The sequence below is a fragment of the Etheostoma cragini genome, chromosome 5, assembly GCF_013103735.1.
Source record: "Etheostoma cragini isolate CJK2018 chromosome 5, CSU_Ecrag_1.0, whole genome shotgun sequence".
Taxonomy (NCBI): domain Eukaryota; kingdom Metazoa; phylum Chordata; class Actinopteri; order Perciformes; family Percidae; genus Etheostoma; species Etheostoma cragini.
In genome coordinates, this window is record NC_048411.1 from 16,512,066 (window position 1) to 16,525,153 (window position 13,088).

Here is a 13,088-nt window from a genome sequence, read left to right on the forward strand (position 1 = left end):
CCCCCCCCCCCCCGTCATCCATCGTCCCTCCAGTCACCTCCCTTAAGCCTCTTTTATTGCTCATTTCAGTGCGATAAAGACGAGGCGGCGCGCCTTCTTGGCCAGAAAGCAGCTGTAATGAATTCATGGGTTGTAAAGGCCACCGCCGCCAGGGGAGGGGGCACTATTGTTTAGGAGTATATTGGCTTGTCTATTACCCCCCCCCACCCACACACACACACACACACACACAGACAGACACACACAGTTACAGAGCTCTACAACAGTAACAGAAGGTGGCAAGCCTTTGACAAAGACAGGCCATGAAATTCAATTAGCCGTTTTGAATCTGAGTGTGTGTGCGTGTGTGTTTGTGCGTGTGTATGTGTGTGTGCGTGCACATTCAGCAGGTCTGGATCACTAGTCTCTTTAACAGCCTCACATCAGCTGTCATCTGTGTGCTAATGGGTGAGCTGTTCTGATGTCGACCTTCCTATCTTTTTGAATAATAATATTAATATTAATAACGGTTTCAGTTGTGAAAAGAAAATCCATTTCCTGAATGGAGTCCTTTTAGGGTAAAAGTTAGTGCTTGTTGGTTCCGTATGGTGTCATTTTCTCTTAGAAAAATATCCTTCTTTTCTTTGTGTGACAAGGCTGAAAGGGAAAACCTGGTGATTGTGAGGTATATAAAAGATCCAAAGTTGGACAAAAGATTGAGTTTGATTCCTACAAATTCAGTCCAAATGATTCTGAAATCCTATTGGTGTACCCTACAGGCTGCAGCGTTTATTCCAGACAAAACCTGAACAACCTGATATCTGTTCTCAAAGTCTGAACATGTGCAGTTTGTCCTGAGGGCGGCGCTTCAGGAAAAACTATGAAGTCATTGCTATATAAAGGGTTCATCCTCTGGAGAGCAGGAAACAGACGTCTACTCTCAGGACTTTTCCTTGTACAGAGTATTTCTATACTGTTTGGTTACTACATTTACTTCTTACACCTCTAATGAGTTGTGTTTGAGGCACTTGTTGCTTCTTGACAAATGAGTCCATATTCATTAAATGTTCAAAATAAATTTGAGTCAAGAGATTAACTACCTGTAATCAACGCCTCTTTTCTCCTTCAGGACATGTCTAACATCTCTACAGCAGGTACAAAACCACCTGCTCTTTTGCTGCTACAACACAGACTGCATGTGTGTGTGTGTGTGTGTGTGTGTGTGTGTGATGTGCTTAGGGTCAGACTGTAAAAATGTGTCCATCTGTCTGTATGAAGTCTCACAGCTGTGTCCTTTGGAGGGGATGGGTGTGTGTTAGTGTTGACTAATGAGTTTGCATTGTTGTTGGTGTCCATTAGAAGTCATGGTGTGTTAGCTGATCTGCAACAATATGTGAGTCGATTATGAATGGGTGTGTGTGTTTGTGTATGAATGTTTTAATTAAGTCTAGTTGCTTTTTGTTTTTGTCTATATGGATGTGTTCACAATGAGTTGCTTTATATTTGACGACTAGACAATTACCTATTAGCCTTAATGTGCTAAGCTAGTGAGTTTCTTCATGTCCGTTTTCACATTAGTTTCCTCACATTTCATTGCAATTAAAGTTGAGTTCAGTTTAACTTTATGATAACAACCTAGGTGGTCCCCTTGGAAAACACACACAAAAGATGAGTGGTTTAGGTGATGTACTGCTAATATCTCGTGCTCTGCATAAGTGGGTCTGAATCCCATCCTCATCGCAGTCAAGGTTGCTTAATGTCGTTTTTCCATTACGTGGTACCTGCTCAACTCGACTCGGCTTGGCGCCCCGTCCTCCCTTTTCCATTGCAGATTAGTACCTCTTTATGCGTGAGGCGAGGGTGGCTGGTCGTCATAGTGACATCGCAGAAAACTGCCGTGACCTAATGCGACACACACATACACACACACACACATACACACACACACACACACACACAGAACTTCAGAGAAAACTGCCGTGACCTAATGCGACACACACACACAGCTGGATAAACTACTTAAACACGGCAGGTTTGTTCAGGACACCCTCATCTGTTGTTAGCAATGATGATGCAGTGATTAGTGACGATTTTCTCCGACCAATCAGTAGTCTGCAGGTTTTATTGGTATCGCCTCAGCTTGCTTGGAACCTCGACTGAGGTAGTACTAAAAAAAGTACCTGATAGCAAGAACTAGGAACTTTTTTTTTTTAATGGAAAATTCAGTTTTCCCTTTAACTAATAAAAAAAAATCACAAACATAGATGTTAGTTCTCCATATATTCCAGTATACAGGCAGCCGTGCCAAATTTTAGATTTTTTTTTTTTCTTTTAAAGGTTTACACCAGTTGCAAACTTGTTAAATTTTGCAAACACAGCCGTCTTCCATTCCTTCAACTACTTTAAAATGTAGGCATTGGGATGTTTATGCATCTTCAAAAACCTGTTGGTATCTTTTTTAAAGATTAAAAGTAAGTGTTTCTCCTTCCGACCAGAAACATGGGCTTATTTTGGCCAAGCATCTCCACCGCAGCCTTGCAAACTGTTGGCTAGTTGGATTTTTGGACAACAATAGCAACTCACAGAGCTGACTGTAAGCCGCAAACAGGCAAGAAAACGTGAATTATGCTTTTGTGTTCGTCTTTGCTGTAAAATGAACTGAACAACTGAATTTTTGAGAATCTAACCAATATAATGATGTGTAGCATGTCCATTATGACGTAAGTTTAAACATTTATACTTCTACGCGTGATCTAACCAGCTCAGGGCTAGCTATTAGTAGCTGGCTAGAAACTCCAGCAGGTCGCTGGTGACCCGGTGGGCTTTAAGAAGTATGTTACGTAAACAAGTCAACGTTGAATTTTGGTCTTACACAGGACACGAACGTCCTGCGTTGGTTGACCCATCCATCGCGAACTCCTCCCTAAAGAGACTTAGATTAGAAACATATTAGCTCAGAATAAATCCTTTCAGAAAGACCCAACTATTAATCAAATAACTCCTAAATCAATTCAGCTGTTATCCTAGTAAATGTATATTTTATCATGCTGTGTATAACTGTCACATATCTGCAACTAGTCTCTCCTGATTGAAATGTATCTCAGCGTAAATCTCTTCAGGAAAACCTCAATCTTAATCAATGCTCTATTCCTAACTCAAATCAGCTGTTGGAGGCATTCACCTTCCTGCTAAACCAATCAGGATCCTACACAAATGGCTAGGGCCAATCACAGAGTCACAATCTTGATTTAAATAATCATTTCTCTCTTTGCTGTCTTTCAGCTGTCGTTGCAGGCAAAGAGTGCAACCAGCGTGGCCCTCACTGGTCTGAAGCTTCCTTTGGGCTGGTCTTAGGTGTCTAGAGTCCATCAGGGAGGGGGGGGCAGATGGTTATACTCTATACACATATATACAAAAGATTTGTATAGCAATGGAGTCTAACAACCAAAGACTTTATTTGAGCTGTAAAATAAATTTAATTTGCATATCTGCAAACATGGCTCTCCTAATTGAAGTGTAATCCGGGATAAAATAAGTTTCCCATGAAACAGAATTGAGAATCCAGTTCATTTGTATGGGAACGTAATTTTTAAGAGACAGGGTTTACATGTACACACTATATAAAACTTGATAATTTAGTCATGGCATGCTTTGAAGTGATTTAACGGGTATACTGTACAATATATATATTGGTAACACACCTGAGAGATATTGCACAGTTCAGCAAAACGTATTTAGACAAATGAAATGAAATCTATCCAAATATATACACCAGAGGGAGGAGAGAGAGATAGAGTAAGTTTTCCTGTAATTCAGGTGAACGGACGCTTCAAACTGAGGTTCAGGTGTTCAGGTACAGATAACTTAATTTACAGACAGAAGCTTTTTAGAAGTGTGTAAATGTTTTCCACCTTCTCCTCTTTCTGTCCTTCACACACACACACGCACACTCAGACACACACACACACACACACACACACACACACACACACACACACACACACACACACAAGCTCTTTGTGTGGCTTGTCTTTTGTCTGATGATGAAAATGTAATTTCTTTTGTGTTTTTCTTGTTGCAGTTTGTTGATGAAAAGACCCTGAACACAAACATCTGTTCTCCTTTTCTTTCTCTTCTTCTCCACCTGAACCAAACAATCACAGCTGCTGTCATCAACATTGAAATCCTCCACATTAACAGCCCCTCTTCTTGTTCTACAGTGTCAACATGTTTTGTGTCTTTTAATTGATAAATTATGATGATTATGATTTATGAAACTGCATCTCACTATTTACTATATCTTCTGTTGTATGATCCAGTCTCAGGGAAGAATTTTTGAGAAGGTTTTTATTCTAAAAAGGTATAAATTCTAGTGCATCTTTTCATCTTTACATGCTCAGATTTGATGTACAGTTAGTAATAAGGACCTGCTGTCTGAAGATATGTTATCACCACAGTGTTAATCGATGCTATGATGCCATTGGCTAGCTCTGCTAAGCTCATCCCCTGATCGTCCTGAGTCATGGGATATTTTACAGTTTGAATGTGTTGTGATAACAATGCAAACATCATTTAGAAGGTATCAAATACTTTAAAAAAAAATATATGTATATATATATATATATATATATATATATATATATTATTTGATATGTAATGCTGTACAGAAGTTGCAGGAAGCCTTGGTTGGAAGGTTGGATGTTCAGGAAAGATTGTTTTCATAACATTTTAAGAGTCTAATGTTTCAATCAGTGGTGAGGTCAGCTGACCTTAGTCAACAGATGGAATTTGCTCAGTTATCATAAAATTGCAGGTATTTAAATGTCCTATTTTTTTTCAAAGAGTTCTTGTCCATGATGGTTTAAAAGTGAGTGATTATATGATTAGATCAAAAACTCCAGAACAACTACTAAATGTGTTTCTGGCAGCAGAACTCATTTTGTCAGGCTTCAAGTAATAGATGCGATTTCCCTTCGCTTCGGATGGACCTCATGTGACCTTATTAAAGACTTATTATTTTTTATCCCATTTAAATTGAGCCATGGATTAGACATATGATGTTTGTCAATTTAAAATATAATTTTGTAACTGAAGAAAGTCACAGTTTGTCCTAGGTTCGTCGCGGTACCACATCATTTTGTGTGAAACCGCTCAGTGCACTACATCTCTCGTCTTGATCATCACGTCACCTTGATGGTATTCAGCCTGCTCGTTAGCTAGCTGGCTTAGCTCTGTTCCACAACACGTAATATAAGTGAACTGAACCAATCAGCATCGAGTGAGGAGCTACTGGCAGCTACGGACATGGTTTAGGTGTGTGATGGTTGCAACTGTTTCTTCAAAACAACAATGGCAGAAGTTGGTTCTCCCAATCACCTTCAAGGTATTTTTTTGTGCCTGCCTTTTTCAAACACTTTACAATGGCGGCTTCTCAGATCTGTGTAACAAACCATCTGGCTTGTCAGGCGAGGTATATTTATAAAAAAAACTATATATTGACAGTGAAAAGCAGTGGTGTATAAAGTATATCTTCAGTGGAAGTACTAGTCCCACATTTTGAAAATACTCCACTACAAAAAAAAGTACTGCATTTTAAACCTTACCTAAACAAATTATTTGCAATATTGAGCCATTAAAATGACTATATATATGCAGTAATATTTTAGATGTTTACTTTATTAACCCATTATCCCAAATGTTTCCAACAATGTTCAAACCCAGAGAAATCTGTTGTCAATTTAAATTTCACAGAATTATCCTCAGTAGAAATAATAGATATTTTTTCAGCAACACTTCATTATCTTTCATTAATTGCACGGCACCTTGCAACACAGTCATATAGCACCTGATTTACTGATGTATTTCAATGTCAATCAAACTTACGAGGTGCTTTGATCATGCTAATCCTTGGCAGCTAAACCATACTGTGCGGTAACCTTATAACCAGTAAGGTTACAGCAACGTTCAACATGCTCATATAGTTATTTTTTTATGATGGTGTTATTTTTAGCATGATAGTTTAAAACACGGTTAACGGCGCTGGGCAAACTAACCCACTATTAAATTTGCCAAATAACATTAGCTGTATTGGTAGTTTATTGTTCTAAGTCAGCCTGCTAGTGCACCACGGTCCCTCTGCCTTATTCCTTGCCGCTAAGAGACTTTGTCAAGATGAGAACAACAGCCCAGTGGACACAGCCACAGCTAGCTAGCTTGCATTTTAATTAGTAATAATTAGCCTGTGCCTATGTTATCTCCTTACATACACCTGCGCTCTCCGTCTCTGCTGATTGGGAATGATTGAGATTTTTCTTGGCACAGCTACCAGAAGACGTACAACTATCTACGCCGGCAAGCTCAGTTGCAGGCTGCGCAGTAACGCTGAGCACTCCCCGGAAAAGTGCTTCTGATCTGTTGGTCCATTTCTTTAACTGTCCATGGTGGCTACCCACATACCATTGTTCACTGCATGTGCCAATGCAACTTTCTAATGGATGCCTGAACGCATCCCAGCTCTGGGAAGTGTAGTTCTAAATTATCTATCACCAGTTAATCCATGCAGTAAATCACAGAGTGTATATGATCAGTAGTAACCATTCATAATTGTAACATCTAGCCATCTTTTTATCTGTGATTATATTCGCTGTGTAGCCTAGTAGTTAAGATTTGACCGGTGTATAGAATGATGCAATGGGCAGCAGCCACCGAGCAGTCCAAAGCTAGCTGCAGCTAGCTGGTCGGCCAGCTGGGGTAGGAGCTCCGCAGAGCCGCATATAACTTGTTTTTTTGGCTTTTTTTAAGCTAGTTACCGATATCTAGCTAGCTAGCTAGGTCAGTGAATAACCGATGATAGTTATGTGGGTCATCATCGAGTCGACCTGTTAGCAGGAACAGCTGGTTAGCACAGCAGGTTGAGGATACTTTTATTAATATTTATCAGTAATTTAAAACAGAAAGGCAACACATACACATGCTTGTGTTGGTGATGATTACTCTGCAGATTGTGAATGTGAGAACACACAGACTAACAAACACATTTGCGTTTGGCTTGCCGTCCGTCTACAGCATAGCTTTTCTACCATCTGTCATGGCGTTCATAATTAATGCGAGTAGAGCGTAATGTCACGTACAAAGGGTCTATAGAAATAGAATGATCGATAATTCCTTTCTATGTTACAAACTGTAAACTGATCAAAATGGCAAAGTTACACAGAGGCTCAACATGTGCCAGCGAGCATGGTAATGCGATCGAACAAGCTAGAGAAGACTGAATAGAGGGAGCACCTATAACAAAGCCATGAATCATAGAAATAAGACGTTTTTGCAAAGTACAAAGAGTCTTTGCTATGGAGATGCTACACTGTCTCGTGGCATTGATGTGAATTGGCAGGTTTCAGAACATTGCAGACCAGCACATTCCCTGGTCGCATTGTAACAATTTTCAACGACGATGAATTTTCCAGCTGATCCATGAGGCTTTTTAAAGCCTTTATTTAGCTTAAGAAGTAGGAGAATTTTCTCAACACATAAAGGAACACACACACAAACACACACACACACACACACACACGCACACATGTCTCCTCGCTGCAATGTGACAGGTAGTATTTTTGACATCAGTGTTTAGCTCTGATAGCGAGCTAACCGAGGGCTTTGATTGGCTGTGATTGGCTGAGAGTTGTCATCTGTCAATCAAAGCAGGATGTGGAGAAAGGGGAAGGATCATTCTCATTTATAGCTCCACAGGTTTGTGAAAGGAAATAAGAACAAAGTTAGAACCACGGAAGATGGAACACTAAAATGTTTGACAATCTGAGGAAAGAGTCTATGAAACCTTTTGAGAGGACGGTTTACTTTGGTGTTACAAGGTAACTCAGCAAAGTCACACAATAACACAAACAAACTAACCTGCAACTCCCATGTTCTACAAGGTAAAATAAAAAGGGCTCTAGTGGCTTGGAAGAGAGCATAGATAACGGCTAAAGTTCCTCGTTGTAGAGGGCTGGCTAATGGCAAGGTAGAGCTAAATATAGCGCAGACTTAAATTGACGATTTTTTTATTTGTCTAAAATAAGCATAGCTGCTGCCCCCCGCCCACAGCAATACACTGCTTAGCGTCTGTGTCAGTACTCATGCCTGGCTCCCCAAAGTGGGGTCGTGCCGACTGCCATCTACCGTAGGTAACACCCTAACTATGGATAATTACCTTATACAACTCCAATTTAAAATATCCAAACTATCCCTTTAAAGTCAGTCTGTCTTATGTAAAGCACTTTGAATCCCGTTGTTGTTGAAAGGTGAAGAACAAATAAATGTGTCTTTCCAGAAGGTGATGCTCTGCTACACTGTTATCAGTCTCCTACTGGATATTTAATGATGTTTTTTCCCCCCTCGGTCTTCACACAGGGACAAACTAAATATGGTAACAGGCAAACAGACAGACAGATAGACGGACAGACAGACAGAGGGACAGAGAGCAGTAATTTAGCTCTGTGGGGTTCGGTCGTTTAAACGGCCTCTTTATAAGTGACACAGTAATGAATTCACAGCTACCTGCTCCATTAGCAACCCCTACTGAGACACACACACTGACACACACACACACACACTGACACACACACACACACACACACACACACACACACACACACACACACACACACACACACGCACAAACGCAAACACAATATATTCGACTCTCTCTGGCTCTCAGGTCAATTAGCAGCTAATTGGTGGACAAGCGCTTATGTTTGATTGGATAATTTACCAATTAGAGCTGAGAAGAAGTCTGCAAGAACACTGACCTTCCAGGTACAAGACATTTACATACAGAATACATAACATGTTCAAACTAGGCATACACTGAGTTCACACAAGTTACACATACAATAAAATAAATCACATACACATGACCTATGGTCCTTTAGTTTGATGCTGTCAGTGTTTAAACACCTAGTTTTTTGCCGTATATACTGTGTATAAGTGTGTAAGTATACTGCGTATACTTAAAATACTTAATATACATCATCTTCTCTCCTCTCCTCTGATCTGCTCTGCACTCCTCTCCTCTCAGCAGTGTGTTAATTGTAGGGTAGCAGTAGAGGTTGGAGGTAGCGTTGGAATAGCGGTGCGGGGCGTCCAGGAGGAGTCAACCCTGTCATTTAGCTCTCTGGCTCTGGGCTCAGGCTGGCAGGGAAGCTGGAGATTTTCCCAGCATGCCTTGGGCCAGAGTGGACCGGAGTCTCACTGCGGTGGGCGCCTAATGGCAGCGGGCACGCACACACACACAGTGGGGCCTTAATGACAGCTGCCTTTTAATGCTGCACAGAGAGGGGAGGTTACCTTTGTGTGTGTGTGTGTGTGTGTGTGTGTGTGTGTGTGTGTGTGTGTGTGTGTGTGTGTGTGTGTGTGTGTGTGTCTGTGTGAACCACAGGGGTACTTGTCAGCCTGAAGGGGGATCATTTTGTCGCTGATTTCTCTCTGAATGTGAATGTGAATGAATTCTTTGTGCTTCATTTGAGCAGCAGGTTGTAACCTGACAGCTCTCGCTTTTACAGGAAACACTCAGAACAAGTGAATTACACCTTTTTCATAAAACCTGCTGCTGGCACTTAATGGTGAGCCGAGCATGCTTCAAATATCTGCACAGCTTCGGTCTAATATGGCAGTGTATTACAGGAACAGTATGACATCTCATTGAATCCTCTGGTTCTCTTCCCCACAGTCTGTCTGTCTCATGTCAAGTGTTGTGTTTGCTGACCTCTCACTGGTCTCGGTTTTTATTCTTAATAATGTTGAACACGTAGACGACAAAGTGAAATTACCACAAGATAAATGTTGGAATGGAGCAGGTAAACCTGAAGACAACTAAGACTGTGACCACAGTCTACAGAAGTGATGAAGATGATTTCTACCCAATTTTAGCCAATCAACAGCATTATATAACAAATTTGCTGTACAACCCCCCAAACCCCTCCCCGACCTGTTCAACCTTCAAAGATGGAGATCTCTACAGATTTAGATTTCTAAATAAGTTCTACAGTATAATATAACTTTAAGTTACAAATACTATTGGCCGCAGCATCTATCTTTTTCTTAGTCACGCTTCACTGACATGGCCCTTTTATAGGAACACTCCCCACACTCATTATGTAGACATTTGTTGAGTGATGCTCGGCATGCTCTCCCTCTCTGGTCTGAAGACTTGTGGTAGGCCTCATCTTGAATAGAATTAGAATCTGACTAAAGTAACTCATACACTTTTCACTGCTAAAAAACTGAATACTGACACCTGTGCTGCAAGTGGACCTTTAGACTGTGGCTGCACTCAATGATTCTGGTTTACATAACTAATGTTCTGATTTGGCAGCATAAATAATATTTATGTGTGTGTGTAAATACTGTACATATTATAAAGTACAATTGAAAACATGACTACAGCTAGTAAAAGTATTATACTCAACTGGAACTTTTGATATACATAAAAATAATAACTAATTCACAAATGCTATGCACGATATTTAGGCCTATTGAGTATTTATTATTAAATCAAACATTTGTTTTTATGAGTTAGTAGCCTACACCAACTTAAAGAAAAAACTTTTGATAAAATAGGCCAACTTTACATAATATGAATAATGTAGGATGGTTGCTTGACATTATCAGATGCTTCTCTCACAGCTGGCTTGGATTTGCAAAGTTGTAGCTCTTTTATCTGCTTCTTTGAGCTCTTTATCTCTCTCCTTCAGTTGTCTTTGTTGTGAAGGCAAACTTAAGCACACAAAACTAACATTAGGCTTACTTTTTGCTAATGCCAAGTTTATTTCAGAGAAACTTGAAAATACATGCTTTCCTCGCCTAAATGTTTTACCAAATAAAAAGTGATACATTTCCCATTAACAGTACATTGGCACTCTGGGATGTGCCTGAGGTCATTCACACTCTCAACTTTTTGTTTATTACAGTTGTTTAACTGCTATTAATCATCACATGTGTTGATGTGTGGGCTTAATCGATTCACAAGACTTTAAGCTTTCAAATGGTTTGCTGCATGAGCGTGTTAATGAAGATTTAATGCTTGCGATTCATGAAAACATGTAAAAGTGGAAAAAACAACTTCGCTTCAGTGGAGAAAACGTCCCGTCCACGGGAGGGCGTCGCTAACCAATTGGAACATTAATGTAGCATCTAATAACAAAATAGGGCGCCTTTCACTTTCACTAACGTCATATTGTTAGTTGAAAACTCAGATAACATATAGACTGTAAACAACGTTTAAGCAAGCATGACTCAAGACCCCAGACATCCCACCCGAGCCTCTCTCTTCTCTACAGAGCGCACACTAATGCAACGCACGTAACGTAGCTACGTTAGCGCCACTGCTAACAGCTGTCATTAGCTTTGGTTGATAGCATTTTACGTTAAGGCAATGCTGCACAACGTGATGCAAACGTTACAAGCTGAAGCTGCATGTTATTCAAAGCTCAAGTGGATTTTTGGTTATTATTAACAGAGCATTTGTTATAATCTCCATAACTTTAAAAACTTACGTAAAGGCAGAAGGGCTTGGTTTTCCTCTTTCATTTGCGGTACTCTGTGTGCAAATATAAACAAAGTCATGTGACTGGGGGCAGAGGGCATGCTGAGGGCAAGATTGGATGAGATAGCGATTTCATTTTATTTAACTTTAGTAATGACTGGCGTATTATCGTAGTAATGCAGCCACCACAGCATAAAAAGAAAGAGACAAATGTATTTAGCCTCTTTCACCAGAGGGGCAGCTAAGCCATTCAGGGCAAATGGCAGTTGCCCAGGCAACAATAGCCCACCTGTACACATCCCTGCTTCACTGTCTCAGCACTCAAGTTTTTTTCTCTGGCCTCTCAGTTATCATCTCCACCCTCAACACATTCCCTCCTCTCTGTACTTGCACTCAACATAATAAAACAACACTAGGCTACATGCTAAACATTAAAAATCTCAAATGGCACTTTCGCTGTTGTGGGTTTACCTGCTTGTTCGCAGTCTCGTTCTTCACTGCATTTGTCAGGGCATTGCTCCACAGTGTGAATAGTGGTCAAAAATGCTGCTAGGTACCTTTTAAAAACGGTTATTCCTTAAAAACATCTCCTGAGAAACCTGTGAAGAACTCCACAGACAGGTTTTATTCAGGAAATGTGTGGATGTGTTCAGGCTGAAGAGATTAGCTGTCTCAAAATGACAGTGAACATGTTGATGGACAAACTGGGAAATAAATCACAAATAACAGCTGCAGACCAAAAAGCCTTTGTGTGTGAGCGTGTGGTGTGTGTGTGTGTGTGTGTGTGTGTGTGTGTGTGTGTGTGCGTGTGTGTTACCACTGAGACAGGGTAATGGCAGGAAATCATTGGCGACACTGAGCTGTCAGCCTGTCATCATTATAAACTCAGTATGTGTGTGCGTGTGTGTATTTGTGAACGTGTGTGTTTGTGTGTGTGCATGTGACTTGCACAGCCACTTAGCGCTCATCGCTTACACAAAAAGCATCCAAACAAGATAAGTAAAACCTCCTACAGATGATGTGAAATCTTTAAAACTGTCACTATTTACTAAGTTTCAAACAACCTACAGGTTATTCTGCTTAACTGCTGATCGTGAATGGAGGCAGAGGAACGCACAGTCTGTCAGCGCAAGTTAAAGTGGAGTCCATTATTATTATTTTTGGGGTTTTATTACTTCATTATTATATATAATTCTGTAGCTTCCTGGTAGTGTTCCTCATGTATTTAAATCCAAACATTCACATTTTGGTCAAAGTACGTATGTTTCAGTGCCAAATGCTGTGAAGCCAAGTCCTTCTAAAAATGTTTTCCCACATGACCTGAAGTAGGTTTCTGGAAGATGATGTTGCTTCAGCACAGTACGGTAACTTAGTTTGCACGCCTCCAGTTTGGAGAAGATCTGAAAGTCACCAATTACACAAATAGGGGTGTCACGATTTGGATTTTGACTAAAAGCAGGATTGGTGATTTCCCTAATACTTTCTTCTCTCTCCACCCCAGCCTACTTGCACATGTCCAAAGACAAAACAACAGACACAGCGTAGCTGACCAGCAGCTAAAGACTGAGTG

General features: G+C 40.4%; 2 long non-coding RNA genes across 2 annotated transcripts in view; both read left to right on the forward strand.

Annotated features, from left to right (window-relative positions):
- LOC117944907 overlaps positions 1 to 3,587 on the forward strand; it is a 16,747-nt gene extending 13,160 nt beyond the window's left edge. Inside the window, exon 3 of the long non-coding RNA XR_004656692.1 lies at positions 3,516 to 3,587. This is a non-coding gene — a long non-coding RNA (uncharacterized LOC117944907). The remainder of the gene's footprint in view (positions 1 to 3,515) is intronic.
- A 3,220-nt stretch (positions 3,588 to 6,807) lies between these two features.
- Positions 6,808 to 11,641, forward strand: LOC117944903. Its single transcript, XR_004656688.1, has 3 exons — positions 6,808 to 6,889; positions 10,420 to 10,422; positions 11,632 to 11,641. It is a non-coding gene; the product is annotated as an uncharacterized LOC117944903 (long non-coding RNA).
- The last annotated feature ends 1,447 nt before the right edge of the window (positions 11,642 to 13,088 follow it).